The 25855-nt window shown below is 39.8% G+C and overlaps 1 protein-coding gene across 3 annotated transcripts in view; it reads right to left on the bottom strand.

The window, feature by feature from the left end:
• Positions 1–23584, bottom strand: part of LOC122553574 (uncharacterized) — a 102640-nt gene extending 79056 nt beyond the window's left edge. For all 3 annotated transcript variants that reach the window (XM_087989841.1, XM_087989840.1, XM_087989839.1), the window contains exon 1: positions 23484–23584. The gene's annotated coding sequence lies outside the window, so the exon portion shown is untranslated. The remainder of the gene's footprint in view (positions 1–23483) is intronic.
• Positions 23585–25855: the final 2271 nt, after the last annotated feature.

Consider the following 25855-nt stretch of genomic DNA (forward strand, 5'->3'; position numbering starts at 1 on the left):
CCTTACTCTGAGATTAAACTCTGTGAAACTAGATTCTCCCACAAAAGGAAACAACCTCTTCACATGTGAAAGTCCCCTTAGAATCTTGTATGCTTCAAAAAGGCTGCCTCTCATTCTTCTAAACTCCAGTGAGTACACATTCAACCTACTCAACCTCTCCTCATTAGAAAATCTCTCCATACCTCAGATCAACCTAGTGAACTTCCTCTGTTTTACCTCCAATACCAGCATATCCTCCTTAGATTAAGGGGACCAAAATTGTTTACACTCTTCTAGGTACGCCTTGTACAGTTTTAGCAAGACCTCCTATTTTTATACTCCATTTCCCTTGAAACAAAGGCCAAGAATTCTTTTGCCTTTCCCGTTACACAATGAATTTATATGATGGTATTTTGTGGTCCATGCACAAGGATTTCCGAATCCCTCTGTGCTGCAGTTTTGTGCAGGCTTTCTCCATTTAGATAATATTCTGTTCCATTATACTTACTGTATAAGTACAACATTTTCGCACATTATATTCCATGTTTTAAGTATTTGCCCACTCGCTTAACCTGTCCATATCTATCTGTAGATTCTTTGTGTCATCCCTCCCACTTTTGTGTCATCTGCAAACTTGGCAATAGTACATTCACTTCTGTCATCTAGGTCATTAATATATATTGTAAATAATTGTGACCCCAGCACTGATCCCGTGATACTCCACTAGTTACAGACTGCCATCCTGAACTTTCCTCCTTTATCCCAACTCTCTGTCTTCTATTGGCTAGCCAATCCTCTATCCATTCTACCCATCCTGTCATACACCCCCTCCAATACCATAGATACATACCTTATTAAATAGCCATGTGAGCCGTACATTGTTGTAAGCCTTATAAAAAGCCAAATATATTACATTCACTGGTTCCCCTTTATCTATCCTGTTTATTTCATCCTCAAAGTGTTCTAATAAATTTGTCAGGCACAATTTCCTCTTCCTGAACTCATGCTGACTCTGCTTGATTATCTTACATATGTCAAAGTGCTCTGCTATTACAACCTTTATTATAGACCCTAACATCTTCCCAATAACAGATGCCAACCTAACTGGCCCCTTCCTTATTTAAATAAAGTTGTTACATTAGTAATTTCCCAATCCTATGGGACTTTTCCAGTTTATAAAAGTTCTTAGAATACTATTAGTGTTGCATCCATGATTTCTGTAGGTACTTGCATTAAAATCCTGGGATGCAAAACATGAGGTCTAGGGACTTAGAATAATTAGTTTCCCTAGTTTGTTTTTGTTAGTGACAGTTATTATATTAATGTGTTTATTTAGTATTTTTGGAGAATTTTTGTCCTCTACCATGAATGGATTTCCTATAAGTCAAAAAATGTGCAACTCCAAATGTATTGTGCTTGATTTTTGAGCTGCCTTGATCTAGGGCTCCTTTACAATGGATCTGGGCTCATTCTCTTACCATATGTATCTAGTTATGCAATTAAGGTCCTAACAGTAGCATATGGCCTCAATTAAGTGATTTAAGCAGCATTCTGCAGTTTTAGTTGGACAGACTGCTTATGCATGTACAGGAGAGCCTGAATATTGTGTCTAAATTCAATGTTTCATGCTTGCAGGCACAAAGCAGGCTGCTACTTGTTGCGTTCCAGCTCCATAGTATTCATTTAGTTTAAATTCATTTCTTAATGCTATGTTTCCTTTGACAGAACTTATCATTTTGCCAGAAAATATTTATTCCCTTGAGCACCTTACTTCACACTCTAATAATCAAGTATATTTGCTTTCTACAATTTACTGCTTTTACAAGGATATAATCTCACTTCTGTAGTAAAAGAAAACACCACAAAAATAAATAAATGGCATGCACCAATCTTAAATGTAACATTGAGTTAGCAGGTAAGGCCTAAATTTCATTTCTATATTCTTAAGCCAAAACAGAATTGATTTCACCCAATTCTAGATTCATTTCCTCTTGCAACTATTGTAGATCTCAGCTAATAGTATACCTGATGGGGTTACAGGTCATTCTGCTATGACACGTGTTTCGTTAACACGAATTTGCTGTCACGCGATTGATGAATTGGTGACACTGTTTCTAAAGCGTGAACTTTGAAAACATGTGTTGGCTGTAACGCAATTACATTGCCAACACTTTAAACACTGTTTCTAGTGCACAATGTTTCTATAACTTGGGGTTGCACAAGAACACAACTCTCGCTTTATCGAGGACCTACCTGTACATTACATAGTAAGTAATTCAATTAATTATCAAAACATCTGAAAAACAGACTATATGTAATTAATTCCATTGGTGTTTGAATTTGGCCTTTCTATCATACTACATTAGTGGTACTACTGGCTATCTGTTAGATCATTTGTATAGTTTACAATAATATAAGGAAACTATTATCTATCATATTTGAAATCATAATTTTTCTGGCATCTTACTGTATCACAGCTGATATAAAACAATTTCCTTGTATTATACCATCTTGTAACTCAGCCATTCCACTTTGTATCTAATTCTAATTGATACTGTAATGACATTAGATTATACAGTTGGAATCTTACTATATTTTTCTTGATTACAAATGAAACACAACATCCCAGTTTCTACACTGTTAAGGAGTTAAACAAAAATAAGATTGATGGCCATCCAGCTCTGTGTTAGTTCTGACATGATTTTCTAATTGAACCTTTCAACTTGGCTGCCATCCAACTCCAAAAACCATCAGAGACTTGGTCAAATTCACCAACCACAAGGTTATGACTGCAGCAATTGACCAGTAATCAGTTTTTACCCTTCTTGTCTGAGGCTTTAAAACATTTGCATCCTGCATTACTGCCTCTCCTTTATAGTCCACCTCTTTGTGAACACCCTATCATACATCCAACCTACCTCAGTATAGACAGCATATCCTTTGCCATTGTTTCTCCTTTAAACTGTATGGGTGCCTCCAACATGCCCAATGGAGACAATCTTTCTCCACTATTATTTTTCTATCAAAAGCTTTCCCTTAAAATAGGGTCAGCTTGCTTACAGATATCTCTCTTCCATCAATTAAAGGATGGTTACAGAAGGAGGTTATTTGGCTTGTCGGTTCTCTGTTATAGCACTTCAGCCAATCCCTGATTTTTCCCTCCAGCCCTGCAATTCATTTCTCTTCATGTACCTACTTAATTATCTTCTGAAAACCTCAATTGAATATGCTTCAATCAGTCTTTTAAGCAGTGATTTTCAAAACTTAACCATGCACTGTGTAAAAGTTTCTTTTCATATGTACTTTGGTTGTTTTTCCAATCACCTTAACTCTCTGTTTTTGTTTCTCAAACCTTGTGCCTAGAGGAACAGCTTCTCTTCATCTACCCTGTCTAGATCCCTTAAGATTTTGATTAGTTCTATCAAATCATTCCTCAATTTTCTCACAGGAGAACAATTCTTCAATCTCACAGCCACTCATCCCTGGAACAATTCTGGTAAATATTTTCTATAGTATATCCATCACAGATATCCTAAAGCGCAGTAGCCAGGCTTGGACACAATATTATAGTTGAGGCCTAGAAAGAGTTTTTGAAGCTTCATTGTAATTTTATTTACTCTGTACTCTGCCTTCTTGCTTCAAAACTGCTTCTTTAAGTCCAAGGGACGAAAACTTAAATGGATATGGCAGACAATTAGGCAAAAGTGAGGACGGCAGAAGCTGGAAACCAGAGTTTAGATTAGAGTGTTGCTGGAAAAGGACAGCAGGTCAGGCAGCATCCGAGGATCAGGAAAATCGACGTTTTGGGCAAAAGCCCTTCATCAGGAATAGATCTCCTCCTGTCCTGATTTAGCATCATCCTTTAGTTTAGGCACAGCAAGAGGGTGATAGTAGAGAAACTAAAGGACGATGCTAAATCAGGACAAGAGGCTGGGGGCTCATGAGGGAATGTTTAGCTCAGCAGGCCACTTGAAGTGATAAAAATGGCTGAGGCAGTTGGCCTCAATATTAGTGACAAAGTTTAGGAGTTCCTTGTGTCTATTGATGGAGGTAAGCAGAAAGGAGACAGGCAAGGGGGTGTTTAAAATGGCAGATTTCTGTAGAAAGAAAGAACTCAGGGGTTACCTTTACATTCCTACTATCTTTTTCTCTTCAAAGTCTTTGAATATGTCCTCACCTCACAAATCAGTGTTTATCCCTCCACACCATGTTTAAATCCCTCCAATCCAGCTTCCGTTCTTACCATTATATTCAGACTGCTCTTATCAAAGTCACAAAAATATCCTCTAATATTCTGACAAAATCACAATTTCTCCCCTCATCTTTCACAGCCTGTCTGCAGTCTTTGAGCAAGAAACAGATCCACCTTCAAATTTCCTCTGCTGTTATCTCGTTGAGTGAGAGTACTCTCATCATATTCCATTCTTATCTATCTCATAGCAACCAAATTATCATTTGCCATGACTCTTTTCCTGCCCCTTCAGTTATCTCTAATTACCTCCGAGGATCTATATCACAACTACATGCTGCTCCTAAGTGACATTATCTGAAGAAAACAGCATTAGTTTCCACATATATGTTAACGATACCCAAATCTCTCTCACCTCATCTCTCAACTCCTCCACCATTGCTAAAACATCACACTGCATATCTGACATTCAGTTTGGATGAACAGTAATTTGCTCCAGCTAAACATTGTGAAGGCCTAGCCCATTGTCTTTGGTCCCAGTCTCAAATTTGAGGGGGATTGAAGTGTGTAAGAGTGATGAACAACCATTCACAATCTACATAACTACTCTGTTTCATATCACCTAACCTGTTTTCAATCTGAGCCACCCAATGTCCATCACTTTCAACCTTTCTTGCAGGCCTATTCAGTGGCTCTTTATCAAATCTCTTTATCAAATCGCTTTATCAAGTCTATGACTCCACATAAGCCACCTTCACCAACCTCCCTGTACCCCAGCAAAAAAAACTTAATTGAGGTGGTTAAACACAATTTTCTTTTCATAAAATTATGTCAATTTTCCTTAACACACTTCTGCGTCTTGTTGCTTTCTATCTCTTCCATCGTCTAGAGAACATTCCCCTTATATCTGAAAAACCAGTTCCAATATGGACTTGAATATGTACATGTATCCATTAGGAAGTTTGTTTAAAATTAAAAAGCAATTTGACCAATACATTCTTAATTTGACATATGTACTTCAGTGGCACTTAAGTGTGTTGAACACATGTTACTAGAAAAATAAGCTGATTCACTTAAATCATAATTTTTACAATTGTGGGGCATCTGGATTAAAACATTTTTAAACTTTACACAGTAAATGATTTTTGAATTTGTTGTACAGACATGCTAAGTTACATATCATGGACACAAAAAGGCGGCTTCAATTCCTATTATTTTCCCTTAGCTAAACATTATTTTGTTTAAAATTTTCTGTCTTTATGATCATACACTCACTTTTGCTCTACCACAATAAACAATAAAAGCAAACTGTATGAGAGAAATTATATCTTAATCCTGTCAAGCCTGTTTCTTTTTGCACATCTATTCAATACATGCAAATAAGATACAATGCACATTTATGAACATGCTTAATGACTCCATTCATTAGTGAGCATTACTAGCTAATCTTCTGGTTGGTGACCCCTGATTAAGTTTGCTGTCTGTCATTGTATCTACTGCAACGGACTTGGAAACTGTCAAAAAGCACAGTGTGGAGCTGAAAAATGTGTTGCTGAAAAAGCGCAGCAGGTCAGGCAGCATTCAAGGAGCAGGAGAATCAACGTTTCGGGCATAAGCCCTTCTTCAGGAATGAGGAGGGTGTGCCAAGCAGGCTAAGATAAAAGGTAGGGAGGAGGGACTTGGGGGAGGGGTGTTGGGAATGCGATAGGTGGAAGCACAGTGTAAAAACATTAATTAAAACCATAATCAATCATGTATAGACTATAACATGCTGCAACATGATCTCAAGGGCTCACACAATCCTTATAAATGCTTTAAGATGTTTGTTATACAAATGTTCACAGACAGATTATACTCAAAATTTCTTCACCAGCTTTAATAGAAAGTTTCAAATATTTTGAATATTTCCGAGATTTTTGTAGCCTTTTGCTGGTGGAGGCTGAATAATATGATGATAGGACTCTCAATTACACTAAGGGAGTTTGGCCATCAGGTAGTACTTGGAAAAAGTTAATGCTGCGATCATCTCAATCATGAACAAACTATTCATGATTCATTGTCTCACTTAGGACAATAACTGAACTTCTCAATGGCCTCAATGGTATTATATATTTTTCCCCAGTGGTTTTAATTTAAAATGTCAACATTCAACAATAGTACAAATTGATTATTAATTGATTAGGAAGGTAATTTCCCAAAAAGGCAGAAATCCCCATTTACGTCATTTCCTTCATTGAGACCTTTATTTTTATTCCAACTCCATTTCAGACCTAATCCTTCCAGAAATCACATTTCCAAGGTTTGTGCAGGTCTATCATTCTACTATCAAAGTTAAAAATCAAACAACACCAGGTTATAGTCCAACAGATTTATTTGGAAGCCCTAGCTTTTTGGAATGCTGCACTTTCATCAGCTAGACGTGGAGGATAAGATCATGATCACAGAATTTATAGCCAAAGGAGTCCATGTCACGGAGGTATGATACATTAAATAATTTTAGATTAATTCTTTCATCTTTTAAAATTGGATAAACTGGTTTCTGTTCTTTGATATGTAAATGCCAGAACTTCTTTTAAATTACATTCTCAAGATAGTTCAGCTTTTCCAACGATAGCATTTTGAGAAAGTAAATCTTAGCAGGACTTATACACTTATTAGTCTGCACCTTGGAGTGCAGGTTCAGAGCTCTTTGAAAGTAGATTTGCAGGTGGATAGGATCGTGAAGAAAGCGTTTGGTATGCTTTCCTGTATTGGTCAGAGTTTTGAGTACAGGCGTTGGGAGGTCATGTTGCGGCTGTACAGGACATTGGTTAGGCCACTGTTGGAGTACTGTATGTAATTCTGGTCTCCTTCCTATCGGAAAGATGTTGTGAAACTTGAAAGAGTTCAGAAAAGATTTACAAGGATGTTGCCAGGGTTGGAGGATTTGAGCTATAGGGAGAGGTTGAATAGGCTGGGGCTGTTTTCTTTGGAGCCTCGGAGGCTGAGGGGTGACTTTGTAGAGGTATATAAAATCATGAGGGGCATGGATAGGATAAATAGACAATGTCTTTTCTCTGGGGCGTGGGAGTCCAGACTAAAGGGAATAGGTTTTGATGAGAGGGGAAAGATATAAAAGAGACCTAAGGGGCAGAATTTTCACACAGAGGGTGGTACATGTATGGAATGAGTTGCAGAGGAAGTGGTGGAGGCTGGTACGATTGTAACATTTAAAAGGCATCTGGATGAGTATATGATAAGGAAGGGTTTGGAGGGATATGGGCCAGGTGCTGGTAGGTGGGACTAGATTGGGTTGGAACATCTGGTCGGCATGGACGGGTTGGACCGAAGGTTCTTTTTCAGTGCTGTACCATTCTCTTACCCTGTGACTCTAACAGGTGTGACGTCTCTCTGTGCCCCAATGTTTAATCAGACTTACAAGCCCTCTACATAGTTTTTCAAAGTTAAAAATCACACAACATCAGGTTATAGTTAACAGATTTATTTGGAAGCACTAGCTTTCGGAGCACCGCTCCTTCACAGAATTTTTAGCAAAGATTTACAGTGTGATCCAACTGAAATTATATATTGAAAAAGACCTAGATTGTTTGTTGAGTCTCTCACCTTTTAGAATGACCATGTTGGTTTCAGTTCTTTCATATGTAAATCCAAGAACTTTGTTTTAAAATTGCATTCTCAAGTTAACTTTAACAATAGATGCTATGTCGTCTCAGATAATGCATTGAAGGTGTGAGGTACCCTGTGTGAGGCTGTCTGTGCCCCAATGTTCAGACTGATTTTAATCTAAAAATGGGATTTACAGAATCTTACATGGATTCATGCAGTTTTTTGAGCAAAATAAAATATAAATCTGGATGTACAAATTTACCCCATAAACATATGTGTGTGTGTATGCATGTGCGTGTGTATGAATGTGTGTGGGGTTGGAGGTGGGGGGCACTGTTGGCAGTGTGGTATGAGTGTCTGTGAGAGAGTTTGTGTATGTGTATGTGGGGTCAAAGGTGGATTTTGGGACAAGCAACAACACAGAGTGGCTAAGCAGAAGCTGATCGCAAAGTTCAGGAATGGCCTCAACTGGGACCTTGCGTTCATGTCACATAACGGGTGATCCCACTGCACGATATACTCTGTCACAGATAAACACACTCCTACATGCTCACACACCCACGCAGACCCTCTCTCATACACAAGCTCTCTCTCTCATATGCACACACAGACACACCTTCCTCACTCACACTCACACACACATAACCAAGCTTACACACATTCTATCTTGTGCACTCATGCCCACATGCACCCACTCACATGCACATTCACTCTGCCACTCCTACAAGCGCACACATATAAGTTTATGGGGAGAATTTGTTTTTGCAGAATTGCATTTTATTTTGCTCAGTGGCTGCATGAATCCATGTAAAACTCTGTAAAACTATGCAGAGGGCTTGTCAGTCTGACTCAAGGTTGGGACACAGACAGACTTCACACCTATTGTTAGAAAAGCTGAGCTTGAGAAGTGATTTAGAGATGCCAGTGTTGGACTGGGGTGTACAAAGTTAAAAATCACACAACACCAGGTTATAATCCAACAGGTTTAATTGAAAGCACACTAGCTTTCGAAGCGACGCTCCTTCATCATCACTGCCACCCAATGAAGGAGCGTCACTCCGAAAGCTAGTGTTTTTTCAATTACACCCGTTGGACTATAACCTGGTGGTGTGTGATTTTGAGCTTGAGAAGGTAATTTAAAAGAAGTTCCGGGATTTACATATCAAAGAACAGAAACCATCATATCCCATTATAAAAGATGAAAGATCTAATCTAAAATTGTTTAATGCATCACTGGACTCCTTTGGCTATAAATTCTGTGATCATGATCTTATCCTCCATAATCACCCGATGAAGCAGTGTCACTCCGAAAGCTAGGGCTATCAAATAAGCCCTTGGGACTATAACCTGGTGTTGTGTGACTTTTAACTTTGTCCAGCCCAATCCAAAACTGGCAAGTCCAAGTCATTATACTCTCAAGGTTTCATTAACGTTGCCCTGAAACGATGTGTTTAGGTATGTTTAAGCACAAAGATAATTAATCTTGGCCTCAGACTTTTTCATTCCATCTGATGGGAGTACCTTTACCTTATGTCTGTGTGTGCCACTACAACTCTACTGAGACTGGAATTTCAGGGAATTACATTAAAAAATGAATCTTAGGGAATTACAAAGGTGAAGACTCCTTCAACAAATGCATACATAATGGCACTTCAGTGCATTATGATCGCCATCATGACCACCTTATTACTCAATCTAATTTTGCTCAGCAAAGCATAAATAATTACAATTATACCTTATTTATTAAACTTTGCTGAAATGCAGTTTGCAAAAATCTTTTCCAGTTTTATAAGCAAATTGGTACAAATCAACACAGTGGTAGCATTATTACTAGAATAAAGGGGTCTTCAACAAGTTTTCACAAACATACTTGAGAAGTTTGCTATTGTGCATTTAGTTTTCTAATTCAGAGTTGTATGAACTACTGAAATGAATCCCAAGGCTAAATCATGGGGGAGTAGCCTGCTGTTCCAAGTGGATCATTGAGCAGGCAAACAGAATTCCAAGCTAAAAATAATTAGCAGTTCATGTGAGTCACATGGTGTAAGCCCAGACTCTAATTCTACAGCAGCCACATTTGTAAAATGCCTTGGGGTTTCTCCTGCTACATATGAACACAGGAGCATTAGAAATATGCTCAAAATGTCAGACATACTCCTGATATTGACATTACTAATGGTCAGGCATTCTAGATTTCAGCCCATTCCGTCATAACTGCCTTTCTGACATTAGCAAATGTGATCCCTGTCATGCATTTTCATTTACTTTCTTCAGCAGATTGCACATAATACCATGGATGCACTACAGTTTTAAAAACAACTTTTCAATTGGAAATTTCAGAATTTGCCCTGATTAAGGAAAGCTTTGAACATTGATTATTGTTTAAATTCTAAAGTTGGTACAGTCATTTTTTCAAGACAAGAAAATAGTTTTGAATAATGAAATATTAAAAAGGTGATTACTTACAAACATGAATCTAATTAATTTGTTTTAATTCTTTAAAAAAACAGCTTTTTATAAATTCACCGTTAGTTTAGAGGGAATTATATTCATGAATCATCCATCGTATGAATTACAGAGAATACTTCAATTGTAAATCTACACAGCTTTCTCATTTAAATTTTGCATTAACAATGTAATCCAAACTACTTTCATAGTCCGCCTTGGAGGATGGTCACCCAAAGGTCCGAGGTCGAATATCCTGGACCACTGAAGTGTTCCCCAACTGGGAGGGAACCCTCCCGTCTGTTGATTGTTGTGCGGTGCCCATTCATCCGTTGTTGTAGCCTTTGCTCAGTTTCCCCAGTGTACCATGCCTCCGGGCATCCTTGCTTGCAAAGTGTAAGGTAAACAACGTTGGCTGAGTCACATGAGTACCTGCCATGTACAAGGTGGGAGGTGTCCCCACGTGTAATGGTGGTATCTATGTCCACAATCTGACACGTCTTGCAGCGTCCACCGTGACAGGGTTGTATGGAGTTGTCCTGAGAGCCGGGCAGCTTGCTACGAACAACGATCTGTTTGAGATTTGGCAGTTGCTTAAAGGCAAGTAGTGGAGGTGCGGAGAAGGTCTTGGTGAGGTGCTCATCCTCATTGATAATGTGTTGCAGGTCACGAAGAACATAGCGTAGTTTTTCAGCTCCTGGGAAATATTGAACAACGAAGGGTGCCCTGTCGGTTGCAGCAAGGGCCTCAACCGGGACCTTGGGTTAATGTCACATTACAGGTGACCACCATTGCACTATACACACACACAGATACTCCTACATACACACACACACGCATTCCTATACACACATACACACGGACACGCATATACACAGACACCCACACACACCCTTACAGACACATACACTCCCACACTCACACATGCACCCCCTCACAGACTTAAGATACTCTGCACTCACTGCACACACACACATATACGCTTTCTCACACTCACAACCCTCAACCCAGACAGACACACACACACATACAGACAGACAAAGACCCACATGCAAACATATATTTTTTGGAGTGAATTTGTACTTTCAGGGTTACATTGTACTTTGCTCGAAAACTGCATGCATTCATGTAGAACTCTGAGCTCAAAAACTGCATGAATTCATGTAAAACTCCGTTATCTCACTTTTTAGATTAGAATCAATCTAAACATCATGGCATAGACAGAGAACACAGGAGGCTAACATCTTCACATCATCTATTGCATCCTCTGCACCCGATGTGGCCTCCTCTATATTGGGGAGACAGGCCGGCTACTTGCGGAGCGTTTCAGAGAACACCTCTGGGACACCCGGACCAACCAACCCAACCACCCTGTGGCTCAACACTTCAACTCCCCCTCCCACTCCACCAAGGATATGCAGGTCTTTGGACTCCTCCATCGCCAGACCACAATAACACGACGGTTGGAGGAAGAGCGCCTCATCTTCCGCCTAGGAACCCTCCAACCACAAGGGATGAACTCGGATTTCACCAGTTTCCTCATTTCCCCTCCCCCCACCTTGTCTCAGTCAAATCCATCGAATTCAGCACCGCCTTCCTAACCTGCAATCTTCTTCCTGACCTCTCCGCCCCCACCCCAGTCTGACCTATCACCCTCACCTTGACCTTTTTCCACCTATCACATTTCCAACGCCCCTCCCCCAAGTCCCTCCTCCCTACCTTTTATCTTAGCCTGCTGGACAAACTTTCCTCATTCCTGAAGAAGGGCTTATGCCCGAAACGTCGATTCTCCTGTTCCCTGGATGCTGCCTGACCTGCTGCGCTTTTCCAGCAACACATTATGCAACTTTTTAATAAAAGGTTTTGTGATTTACACATGAAAAAAGTGAAACTATCATGATATTCTAACAGATGAAAGGCTGAGCAAACAATCAATTTTTCAATGTATAATTTCAGTTACATCACACTGTAAATTTTTGCTATAAATTCTTTGTGTTAGGATTGAGCCCTCCACTACCACCTGATGAAGGAGCGATGCTAGTGTGCTTCCAATTAAATCTGTTGGACTATAACCTGGTGTTGTGTGATTTTTAACTTTGTACAAGCTGGGATGGTTGTTTTGCAGAATACCTCTGCTCAGTCTGCAAGCATTACCCCAACACATCTATTACTGTACTATCAGTCTTTTCCCTACAGCCATTAACTGTCCGTTTACCTTTTGTTCAGTGACACCTGTGATCTGTAAACTCCCTCACCCTCTAACCTTCCACCAGCCTTCTCTTCTAGTTCATTTGCTCCATGCAACCTTTTCCAATAGCATAAAACCTGTAACTTTTCAACCTCCCTTCAGTTTTGGAGAAACGTATAAAACATTAACCCTGTTTCTCTCTCCACAGAATCTGCCAGACCTACTGAGTTTCTCTGGCGCTTGGTCAGTTGCAGTTTGAAACACTTTGTTCAGTTTTTGACACCTCAAGAAAAACATATTGGCCGTCTAGAAATGGCAGCTTAGTCACACTATATTAGGATGTAAATAGTTAGCTTATCAGGGCAGGTTGTATAAAATTGGTTTGCATTTCCTTGATTTTAGACAATTAAAGAGTAATCAAATTGTGGGATTTAAAATAATAAAGACCAACTATTTCCACTGATGGAGGAATCCAAAACAAGAGGATCTTATAAATAGAATTGAGCAAGCTTGTGAAATCAGGAAGCTCCTTTTAGACAAAGAGAATTGGATATCTGGAACTAGCTAACCCAAAAGTCGTATGATTCCTTGTCATAAGATTAATTTCAGTAGACAAGAAGGTAAAGCCATTAAGTGAGAAAAGGAGGACAGATAAACGTGAAGTACAAATATTGGGTTCATTGCAAATCCCTCTTCCTATGTTCTTACAACAGCAATATTATGGAACTAATTAAGTGTTCTTTTTTAAATCATACCTTCATCTAAAACTGAATATGTAGTAAATTTATTAACATTGAATTTATAATTGTTTCATAATTGAATAAACTATTTGTAGCATCAGGTACTCTGAGATTATCCTTATCATGTCAGTGAATAACTGAGGTGAAAAATGTATGTACAGTGTCATGACAATAGATTAGAAGCTTACAGTACCATGGAAATTGTTAACTTTTAACGCTTAAGTGTGGTTTTTTAAAGGAGTCTGCTGCTGTCAAAAAATGATGCAAAAGTGAGGACCGCAGATGCTGGAGATTAGAGTCGAGAGTATGGTCCTGGAAAAGCAAAGTAGGTGAAGCTGCATTTGAGGATCAGGAGAATCGATGTTTCAGGCAAAAGCCTTTCAGCAGGATGAGGGGCTTTTGCCCAAAACGTTGACTCTCCTGCTCCTAGGATGCTGCCTGACCTGCTGTGCTTTTCGAGCACCACACTGTCTTGTATAGTCCTGTGGGGGAATCCATGGAATGTCATACCTTTGGTGTTTCAGGAAAACTTCAAACAGAGGAAGGAATAAATCAGGAAAAGGTAACAACAGTGCTAATTATCTTCTAATTATCTTTAAATGCTTTGGCCTTCCAAGAATGTTCAAAAATGGGAGTTAAACACCGACTGCAACATGAGTGTGTGTATGTTAGTGGCCTGATGCCCTAGTTCGTATTGTTGTGGTGTGAGAGTCACAGCTCTGACATCAACCATTTAATCAACAAGCACTGCAGATAAAAAGAGAAAAGCACCTGTCTCACTCTTGAGTGCTGTCAGTCAGTCAGCGCCAAAATGCATCAGGGCAAAACAGTTTCCACCTACAAAGCAAATAATCTCAAAATCAACTATTCAGCTACCAAAGTCAAATTTCTGGCAACACCCTCTGCAACAGCGCTAATGCTCAATGATAAACTCTTCACTAAAAATCAGAGACTAATCCATATAGTCTTTTTTACCAACTTTTACTTTTTGGGAATCTCTTATTTATAATCTGTGTGTGAGTGTGTTTGTGTCACTATTTCTTCTCACAGTTAGTGAATAGTAAACCCCTTCCAACTGTTAATTCAAGAAAGCCTGGTTAAATTGGTTCCATTGAAAGTATAAGTTCAGTTGCATCAAGAAGGAAGGAGAGGGAAGGGATCCTTTTAAAATTACCCTTTGTTGTGACCAATGGAAGGGACTTGTGAATATCCAAGGAAATCAAGTTCACCGTTCCTCACATTGAGCTTATTTGCTTCAGGAATCCCATTTGAAACCTAACAGTGTGGGGGAATCTTGTCTTTGACTGGTTGTAACAACAGTTAAATGGAGAACACACCATCTAATGTGAATATTTTATTATCAACATAAATGTCAAAAATGAACAAAACTCAGCTCTTTTCACACAGTTCAAAGTTTCTTATGCAACACCGAGCTGCAAAAACTAGATTAACCTTGAGCATTACTGAATGATGCCCATAAATACTAGCTCAAAATGGCCATAAACCAAATATATATTTTTGGTATAAAAGATGCAATTAATTATTTGCTACAGGTTTGTTTCTTTCTGGGTTAACACGACATAGATATAAAAGTTTACAACTCCACATGACCATAAGATGTAGGAACAGAAGTAGGCCATTCAGCCCATTGAGTCTGTTCTGCCAGTCAATGAGATCATGTGACCTGGTAATACTTAACCTCATTTTCTTGTCTTTTCTCCATCGCCCTTGATTCCCTTACTGATTGAAAATATATCCATCTCAGCCTTGAATATATTTAAAGACCCAGCCATGATAATCCCCTGCGTTAAAAAATTCCACAGATTCACTAGCCTCAGTTATTTCTGCTTCTCACCATATTCCTTGCCACCTCCAGTGAGGAAAAAACTCACTCCTAAATGTTCTTGTCAGGTCTCTTTCTCGTGTAGGGTTGATATAGCTACTATTCCCCTTGAGCTACAGTAGAGAGGAAAATTGAACAGAGGCAGCAAAGAAATGGACAAAGTGCCTGCAGCAGGAGGAGGGATAGAAAAGTTTTCTGTGAGGGCTCTTATCAATCTTGTCATCTGGGAGAATTTCTGTTCTTTTCAGCAAAGCCAGGAGTATTACTTGCACTTTACAAAAGACTCAGATTCTCGCAACCTGCAGCCTCAACATCCCTCCAGGCTGGAGCAGGTAACTTTTGTAAGCCCCAGCTTGCTGCTCCATGCCTGGAGAAGGGAGTTCATTGTGTTCTCTCTGACCAGAGGGAAGCAGATATGATGTGCGCATGCTTTGACAGGACAATACAATTCACAATGGAGCAGGATGTCATCAATAGCGTGCTGAATGGGACTGCTGAATGAGCAGTGCTATTCAACTACATCCAGCATCTTGCTAGCAAATGCCCATTATCCGGACAGCAATTATCATGCTTTCACTTTTTGCCAGTTGACTTATTATTTCCTTAGTATTAAAGCAAAACAAGGGCTGCCAACTGGGCACCAAAGCTAGCTATTTAACATATGTTTCATGACTCCACTCCAACACTCAATAACACAGCTACCCAACAGCAACATTGAGACCACGGGAGAGTTGAAGCAATGTCTTTGCTTTCTGAATCTCTCTAAAGGAGCCGTCTAATGCTTGCTGGATCAGGCTTCCTGATTCATGACCACCTGCTGTATGTTTCATGACCTAACTACTATGAGAGAACAGCCCTTGCAACCAGAGATGCAGCCAGCAAATCGGAAAGCAAGTTGAAAAGGAAGAGGAGGAGGAGGAGGAGGAACTGGAGAAAAGGAAGAGGCAAGCAGTATGTCTGTTTACTGGCCAGTCTTTTTTTGTGATCATCACATTCAACTATGGTTTCACTGAATGCAACCCTAACCTCACAGAATAAATGTCTCATATTTTATCATCCCTCCATTATGGACCATCAGAAACTCCTCTTGGCCACAATAACTGAAATAAAAGCCATCACAATGCAACAATTCCAACTTTATCTAATAGATACCTGCTATTCCATTCAAATATGAACTAACACCCTTGTAAGTCCCCTTAGTCCCTGTCTGCTGGTGCCTTTGCCTGTCTTAGGGCTCCTAGAGTGTTAATTGACTGTGGGAACACTGCTGATTTTCAGTAACAGCGATGGCAAATGGCCTTATAGAGCACTGTCCAGACCTAGACCTCCTTGTTTTCAACTGTCCATTCACAGCATAGGTGGTGACAGTCTAACTAGGTTATCTGCCTGACAAGCAACAGCAAAGACATGAGCAGAGTAGCAGTGGTGGGAAGATGAAGGTTCCATTCCTGAGATTAAACAAGATTGTGCTCCATGTTCCCAGTGGCTTGTCCAGAGCTTGTCTCAGCAATTATCATAATAGAATGATAGAATCCCTACAGTGTGGAAGCAGGCCAATCAGCCCATTGAATTCAGTGCAACCCTCTGGAGACCCAGCCTATCCCTGGAATCCTGCATTTCCCAAGGCTAATCCACCAGTTGCATATCCCTGCACTTATGGCAATTTAGCATAGTCAATCTACATCTTTGGACTGGAGGAGGAAACCCAGGCAGTGAACATGCAAACTCCACAGAGAAAGTCACCTGAGGCTGGAATTGAAGTCAGGTCCCTGGCACTGTGAGGCAGCAGTACTAACCAATGAGCTACCGAACTGCGATCCTTGTAATTTGTTGAAGCACTGATTGTTGGACTGTCTTCAGACTCTGAAACCCTCTCTGAGTATTAGTACCCACAACCATAATGGCAACAGTCTGAACCAACATGATAACAAGCCACAATTTCATAACATCAGACTGTGCTTCCACAGCAGCAGCTGATATTGTGTGATTTCTGTCCATTTTCTGTTGAGTGTTGTAACATCAATCACACTGAGTCACCTTCTCCCTTCTCATAGACTTGGCCACCACTTCTATGTTAAAGGGGATGGCTGCGCCCACCTGCCTCAGGTTAAAGCAGGACATTGCCTTGCTCCTTGGCAATAACATAGGGTTCTCTAGGGTCTCTGCCACCCCCCTCCCCAGTGACCCTGGCCTCAGTCATGTTCACTCCAATGACAGCCAGCCCTGCCTGGTCTCCATGGTGATCAGGACATGCAGCTGTGCTCGTCTCCTGTGGTGAGCTGCATGTGGTCCTCAATTGAGAGGGAAGTGTGATTGAGTAATGTGCCTGTCTTGGTGAATAGTCAGCAGAGTGCACAACTTGTAAGATGTGAATGTGAATCTTATAACAGTGCTAAATTCGTTAAGGGTAAGGTGAGAGTATCATCATAAGATTGGTGGCTTGTGAGTGAAGGGTATATAGTGAATGGTGCTGTGTGTGTAAGGTCTGCAATTCCTTTGGAAAGATATGGCATGTGTACATGCCTCTGGCCATTTTTGTGAGGAATTTGAACTTTTTGTGGCCCTCCATCCAGGTCTGAGGAGCTACATTTGTGTCTGAAATGGACGTTGGCCCAGTGTCATCCCAATATATTTCCAAAGGGACCCCACCCTGCAGGCAAGAGGATCTCTTTTACTTCCCATCCACTGTTATATAAGACAGTTAGTACCTGAAAGGGTTAACTGACTACATAAGATAATCTCTGTCCATTATTTCAATGAGAGAAGATAATGAGAGCTGTGTCGTGCTATACCAGTTCTCCAAAAACAGAGTGTTGTTAGAACATTGTGCTTGTTTACCAATAACCTTTGAAAATGTTTTAGTGGATTTTTTAATTCTTTCCTGAGTTATGGATGTCCCTCGTTAGTAATGGCAGTCTTTAAGGTAAGTCTTCTTGAACTGCTGCAATTTGGAGTAGATAGACCCACAAGGCCATTGGGTGGGAATTCCACAATTTGATCTCGTGACAGTGAAGGAGCACTGATATATTTCCATGTCAGGATGGTGAGTGATTTGGAGGGGGACTTGCAGGTGATGGTGTATTTGCTGCCCTTGTCCTCCGAGACAGAAGTGGTTCTGTGTTTGGAATGTGCTGTCTTAGTTAATTTCTGCGATACATCTGGTAAATGGCAACTACTGCCGCTAATGACCATCAGCACTGGAGGGAGTCAATGTTTGTGAATGTGGTGCCAGTCAAACAAGCTGCTTTATCCTGGATGGTAGGAGAAAGTGAGGATAGCAGATGCTGGAGATTAGAGTCGAGAATATGGTGTTGGAAATGCACAGCAGGTCAGGCAGCATCCAAGGAGCAGGACAATCGACGTTTCAGGCAAAAGCCCTTCATCAGGAATGAGGCTGGGAGCCGAGGGGGTGGAAAGATAAATGGGAAGGTTGTAGGGCTGGGGGGAAGGTAACTGAGAGTGCAATAGGTGGATGGAGGTGGGGTAATGGTGATAGGTCAGAGGGGAAGGTGGAGCAGATCGGTGGGAAGGAAGATGGACAGGAAAGGCCCTTCGGCCCTCCAAGCCTGAGCCGATCCAAATTCATGAGTGCAGTGCCAGGTTGGAAGTTTGGAACTGGGATAAGGTCGGGGTGGGGAAATGAAGAAACTGGTGAAATCCTGGATGGTGTCTAGCTTCTTGAGTGTTATTAGAGCTGCAGTCATTCAGGCAATTGGGGTGGATTCCATCACACTCCTGACTTGTGCCTTGATGTAATGTGAACATACTCTTTGTTGATCTTGATGTCTTGTAAGAGAACATCATACATCTCAGATTTAATTTAGTAAAGAATTAAATATTATGTAATAAACCTAGTTACATTTCATCAGGATTAAGCCTATCTGTTGCCTAAGACATTGTATAGGCATCCTTGCTCACATGATATCAGTGGCTTAGACGAATACCAACAAGGAAGAATATGGTGATGAATCTACCATTGGTATCCTAGATAGTACCAACAGACACAAGATCCACCTCCTGCAGAAGCTCAGTGCAGCAACAGAGAACTTAGGAGCAAGCTACAGGCCTACTGTGCCATTTCAACCCATCCTTGCATTCATTAACTTTCCTTCAACTATTTCCAGTACGTGTTACTGCCAGAATGCACTTCACCTGCTCGCCATATATGACCTACACCCTCTATTGAAGTTGTCCAGCAGGTTATTTAGTATTAGGTTACTCTTCACTCTGCTTTAACTTACCAGGCAGTCCAAAGTTTCTGTGCTACCTGATTTACTACTGCCTAGGTTAATCAAACAGCAGTATCCCTGAACCCAATTACCGGCCTTATCCAATCTTTCTCCCACTCCTGTATTTGTATGACTCATTTCACCTCAGCAGAATGTCCCAAAGTGGTTTATATCCAATTAAAGGCTTTTAAAGTAAAAATCATCAATATAATATGGGAAAATAACATGAATCCATTCTAAAAGGAATTTGAATTTCCTCATAAAAGGACCCATTAGCCCAGGTATGTGGCTTAGGTTTTATTCATACATCTGGGTTCTATTACACCATAAGGCTCAAGATGTCAAAAATCAGAGGCGGGGCTGGAATCCCAGAAGTGACGCCACTATTGTTGTGCTTTTTGTCAGGGCTGCTGTCTTTATTGATCAGAACTGCAGTAACAACTTCAAGAGAGTCCAGGTTTTATTCCGTTCACTGTACACGATCCTAGCAGTTTGATGCTAAATCATAGTTTACTTCTCACTTCAAACCAATGCAGAGAGGGAAAAGAATGTAACTAATTGATGTCAGATGAATTTAAGGAACTATCACACAGATTAATTAATGACTTTAAACCTCTCTTTCCAAAAATTCCCCATTACTATAAAAAGGCATTCAGGACAGAACATATTTTAGAACAAAACTGAAAACAATCCTGCTTATTTCAAGAAGAATGAAGTAACCCTGGAGATTTAACAGTCAAACAAACAATGTAAAGTAGTCAATGCCAAGATCTCTTGTTGGCAACAGCTTTTAAGTACTATAGTACAAAACATTGTAAATAAAAATTACTGTGAAACATTCACTGCTTCCTGAGTTCTAAATCTTAATTTCCTATTAATGGCTGAGAGAGTCCACAAAATGTTGGTGTCTGCACATGACTGAAATGTTATAGCTGCACAGTGAAATGGGATCCAACATTTTAATTAGCCTTAAAGAAACAGCAATCTGATGTAAGATACCTTTGCCTTTGTATGTTATTTGGCAAATTATATTGAGTCCACTGAATGATCATGGAAAAATTAGTATGGATGAACATGCGCTGGATGAACAACGCAGTTAAAAATGCTTTTCAAAACGGTTATCTTTTTGTGAAAGTGCAGCAACATGTTATGTCTGGTTGAATCAGGAAACTCAATTATATTAGGGTTCTGTCAGCAAAAAAGTACTATTGTCTAACTACATTAAATGTATAAAATTCATTGCACATATAAACAGGTTCATTCATCATTGTGTGTGAAAGATATGAACCAAATGAACCTCAAACAATCATGTACTTTGGCAAAGACAGTACTTGCCTATTTATCAAATTTCGAAGCACTACCTAAGATGTTATTTTAATAACCCACTGATGAAATCTGAAGTTAGATATTTTGTACACGCATTAGTTCAGGCATGTTTTCTTAATCTGGTTAGTCTGTAAGAGCATCATCAATAACAATGACAGCAAAATCCTGCCTTTTAGTCATCCTCAGGCATTCCATGCCCCAAGATGCTTCGCAGGAGCATATTCAAGGAGTACTTTACACAGAGGGTGGTAGGTGCCTGGAACACGTTGCCAGCAGAGGTAGTAGAGGCAGGCACGGTAGATTCATTTAAGATGTGTCTGGACAGATGCATGAGTAGGTGGGGAACAGATGGATACAGATGCTTAGGAATCGGGCGATAGGTTTAGACAGTGAATTTGGATCGGCTCAGGCTTGGAGGGCCGAAGGGCCTTTTCCTGGGCTGTAAACTTTCTTTGTTCTTTGTTTAAGAGGGATTTGATAGGACATTCAAGGCTTGATTAAAGATTGATTTTAAGGAGCAGTTTAAAGGATGACAGACAGCTGGAGGTGCTGAGGTATTCATGAGTGTTATTTCAAAACCTGGGGCCAAGATAACTAAAAGCACCTGAATCGGAAGTACCAGAAGTATAGGTGAACAGCATTCTTAAAGGCGTGGAAAACATGGGGAGATTAGAAAGGCCCAGATAATGGAGGAATTTGTTTTTGAGGTGAGTTTTAAAGTACAATTGATGGTAGACTGGGAACCATGTGGGTCAGAATGCATAGATGCAATGATGGAGAAAGTGAGGACTGCAGATACTGGAGATCAGAGCTGAAAAATGTGTTGCTGGAAAAGCGCAGCAGGTCAGGCAGCATCCAAGGAGCAGGAGAATTCTGAAGAAGGGCTTATGCCCGAAACGTCGATTCTCCTGCTCCTTGGATGCTGCCTGACCTGCTGCGCTTTTCCAGCAACACATTTTTCAACAGAGATGCAATGATGGGTCAGACTTGGTGCAGATCGGGCTATGCTCAGCCAAGTTTTGAGTGAGTTTCTGGAGGGTGAAAGAGGGAAGGCCTGCCAAGAAAGGATTGGAATAATAAATTCTGGAAATAACAGAAGTATAGATTTGAAAGCCGGCTGCAGAAAAGCTGAGAGGTGGAGACAGCAAAGTAATAAAAAATAAATTAGGCAGATTTTGTGATATATAATACATGGATTTGGAAATCAGTTCAGAATAAATAAAGGTACTGAGGTTATGAACAGCCTGGTTCAGTTTGAGAGCATGATCAAGGAGAGGCTGGAATCAGTGATAAAGGAACAGAGTTTGTGTTGGAGCTCGAAAACAATAGCTATGGACTTCCCAAAGTTCTTTCAGAGGAAATTCAATTTCAGCCAAGTCTGGAAATTAGATAAACAAGCTGATAGAACAGAAGTAATGGAAAGATAGATATGTGAATTAATGTAAACTAATTTTATGATACAAATTCACAGGTGTTATTACCTTATTAAATAATTGCAGGAAAATAACATAAACTGTGTGGCTTATGTTTTACTAGATGCTACTGCTCAGATGCTTATTTCTGACTGGGTTGAGCAGTTGTTTACGTTCAGTGCTAGTTCGAGGACAGTACACAAATACTGCAGGAGTATATTTGATAAGTTTCAAACACTCTGATACTACATGTACTATGCAAAAATGAGGACTGAAGGTACTGGAGACCAGAGTCGAAAAGTGTGCTGCTGGAAAAGCACAGCCGGTCAAACAGCATCCGAGGAGGAGAATAGTCTATGTTTCGAGTATGAACTCTTTGTCAGATCCTCGAAATGTCAACTCTCCTGCTCCTCAGATGCTGCCTGACCAGCTGTGTTTTTCCAGCACCATACTTTTGACTTTGCATGTACTAAGCACCAAATAGTTAATATAGCTACTGCGTAGTCACATTTTTCTGGTATTTCCCAAAATTAAATTCTGTTCAATTTTAAGATATTCTACTTAATACAAACTCATGCCAATTTATGTGCAACATATTTATCTATATTATCAAAAATATCAAATGTGCTTAATTAAATATATCAGAGAATATTTTACCAGAAATAAATAACTCTGGCGTTGCTCTTAATTCAAGCAGTGTAATGTTAAACTTTACCCAGCTCACTTTTTTATCAGTTAATTCTTCAGTCCAAAGGTACACAATACCTTCACATTATTGTTTGACCTCATTGCTGCTTACTTTCTATACAATTTTCAATCAAGATAAATACTACAGTGCAAATGAAGTGGCAGTTTATGTCCCCTTTAAATTCTGTGTTGAACAGAAGTCAATGCTTTCTGTGTTCAATGACGGACATATTTTGTATCGTTTAGGCTAATCCAGAACTCACATTTTATTTTTCTACCTGCTAATAATTTAGCAAAAAATATTGTATTTCTATCAAGCAAAAATAAAATTAAAGTAAATATACATTTTCATTGATCTATTAATGGCAGGGTTTCCACTGTTTTTGTGACCTTGTGTGTTTCAAACACAGCACGGTAATTAAAACCACAGTGGACATGCCTGAAGTTCTTGCCCTTCAGATATGCAGTTGCATGATCTTCTCCTTTACCACTATCATGACCAAACACCGTTTTGCTATTTCTCTACTGCTACACCCCTTGTTTCTGAGTCAAGATTTCTTGGCTAAAGTACAAAATAACCAGAAGCAATATTTTAATCCTGCACATATCTTAATCAGTACCAGACCAACATTCTCGATTATGTTGTTGGTGTACTAATTCAAGAAGGTTGTTTCACTTAAATTTAACTACAGATGTCTTACTGGAAGTATACAGGGTTGCTTACACAGGATAGAGTCTTATAGAATAGCAAGCAATCAGTGATTAAGATTTTCAGTTTGAGGTACTCAAACGTTTTACTGCAGATTACCATTAGGGAAAAGTGCAATCCTAAAACTTACCAGAAGATCTTGTTAGGTTCTAAACCAGGGAATCTTAAGAATTTGTAGAAACTAGCCTTGAAGTGGACGAGCCCTGATCGCCAGCCTGCCTGCTGCTTTCTACCAGTGTGTGAGTGACAACTGAGGAGAGATTTGTGGAACTAGCTTAGTCTATGTAAGGAATGAGAGGGCGGTCCATTAGAGTCAAATTTGACTGGGTCTCTACTGATCTAGCAGCCTAACCAAAACTAAAACAGTGTTGTCAGGCTAATATCCTTTGAAATTGAAACCCACAGTGTTAAAGCAACAACTGGACTGCTGCATTTAGACCAAGGCTGAGCAATCAAAGATCCCTTTATTCACAGTTTAGTCACAGCGGTTTAAGAATAACTCAGAATTATTGACATATTGTTCTTCACTGGGTATTACACAGTAAACTTTTCTTCCCCATAATAATGATAATTTGCATTTATACTTAGGAAAATGACCAAAGAGGCTTCACAGGGGCATTATCTCTGAAAGTGGGATGACCGAAAATAACTGCCTTTTCAGAGAATGAGATATTAGAAGGGCTAACGTAAAGATTGTTCTCAGTGCTTTTTTTAAGGATGTTAATGAAGCAAAGTGAAGTCAAAGAGGTTTAATCCAGACTCATCCTGCAATAGGATGGAATAGAATATAATCCTAATAGAAACAGAGGGCAGACAAGGTGAGAAGAGTTGATATAAAGGACCAGAGTTTTATTCAGGATCATAGAAGATGTTTGTAATGTCCTAAAGTGTACCAATAGAGGAGGTTGACTCCTGACAAAAGGCTTATGCCCGAAACACCAATTCTCCTGCTCCTCAGATGCTGCCTGACCTGCTGTGTTTTTCCAGCACCTCACTCTCAACAGTGGAGGAGGAGCAATGAGAGTGAAACTAGAGGATGAAGGGTAGTGAAGATCACTTAACAAGAGAACAGTGGAAGGTAAATTTATTGGCAAATATTGAACAGACTGGGACTCTCTTCTCTACAAAAGAGAAGGCTGACCTGTGAGCTACCAGTAGTATTCATAATTACCATTATGAAGATGTTTGATAGCACATGCACACACAGTCGAGCACATACTCAGACATGCACACACTCACACACAGACACAAACAAACACAGACACAAACAAGCACACGCACACACAAAACACTCTCATGAACACACAATCACTCACACATGCACACACTCAAACACGCACACACACACACAGGTTATATTCCAGACTGGTGTCAGTGCAGATACTGGGAGGTATCTTTGGAGAATTTAGGGGAAATGTTTCCACTCATGAAAGAACCCAAAACTGTACATTCATAAATATAATACTTACCTGTAAAGATTTCAAAGGAGGACCTTCTTCTTTGGAGAAGTTAGAAATGCAACTTAATGCACAGATTAATTGAAGTGAGTAGCACCAATAAATAGAAGGGCAAGTAGAAGAGATACATAGATATAGAAAGCAGAAAAAGGTTGTGTTGATATGATATGGTGAAGTTGGATGACTGGTTTGTGCTGAGCATAACACCAGACTGGGCCACATGGCCTGATGCTTCTGCCTGTAAGTTCAATACAATTCTATACAAATTTATAGGGGCAATGCAGATTTGCGGGTTGGTGTTCTAGTGAAGTGAGGAGAACACAAGATTGAGCAGCAGTTCAAAGACATAACTTCAGTGTGGAGACAATGTGTCATGATCTCATGAAACTGTTTGACAGAAGGTGGGGTAAAAACAAAAGGAACAAAAAGTCTACCACATAAACAAATTAGCAACACCTTCTCATAGTATTCTTAAAGCAAGCAGATCTATACATGTATAGACTTGTGTGAAGTTACAGATTTCTCCTATTTTATAAAAGTCAACTGTAAAATATTTAACATGACTTTCATACTCCAATTCTCTCTTCTTAGTACTTTATTTCTTTAAGCTTCTAATGTAAAGAAAGACAACCATGTATATTTTGAAATTTACACAGAAATAAAAATTCACAAAACAATAGAATGAATAATCCCGTTCCAGCTCCCATTCCAATTGCCACATGCCATATATTCATTCAGAAACTATTTAATCTATTATTAAATGTTAACTAAGTCTTTGGGCTGAATCTTCCCATATTTTGGAAAAGTGTCAGTTTTGATGAGTTATGCGAATGAGATTTTTGTCTCATTCACTACCTACCACACCTCTATGACATTCTCAACCTGACTGTAACTGGAAGTACCGTCACTGCCAGGATATATCAACAACCCTGGCACCATATATAAATGGCCACTGTGCACCCAGTCAAGTACTGGAAGTCCAGAGCTGCCCAGGCTTGGCAGACAAGGGGAAATTAGCAGCCAGCTTTTCAGACAGGAACCTAAA

This window comes from Chiloscyllium plagiosum, unplaced genomic scaffold (genome assembly GCF_037043375.1).
Source record: "Chiloscyllium plagiosum isolate Xiang-an unplaced genomic scaffold, Cpla_swu_hap1 HiC_scaffold_8, whole genome shotgun sequence".
NCBI classification, from domain to species: Eukaryota; Metazoa; Chordata; class Chondrichthyes; order Orectolobiformes; family Hemiscylliidae; genus Chiloscyllium; species Chiloscyllium plagiosum.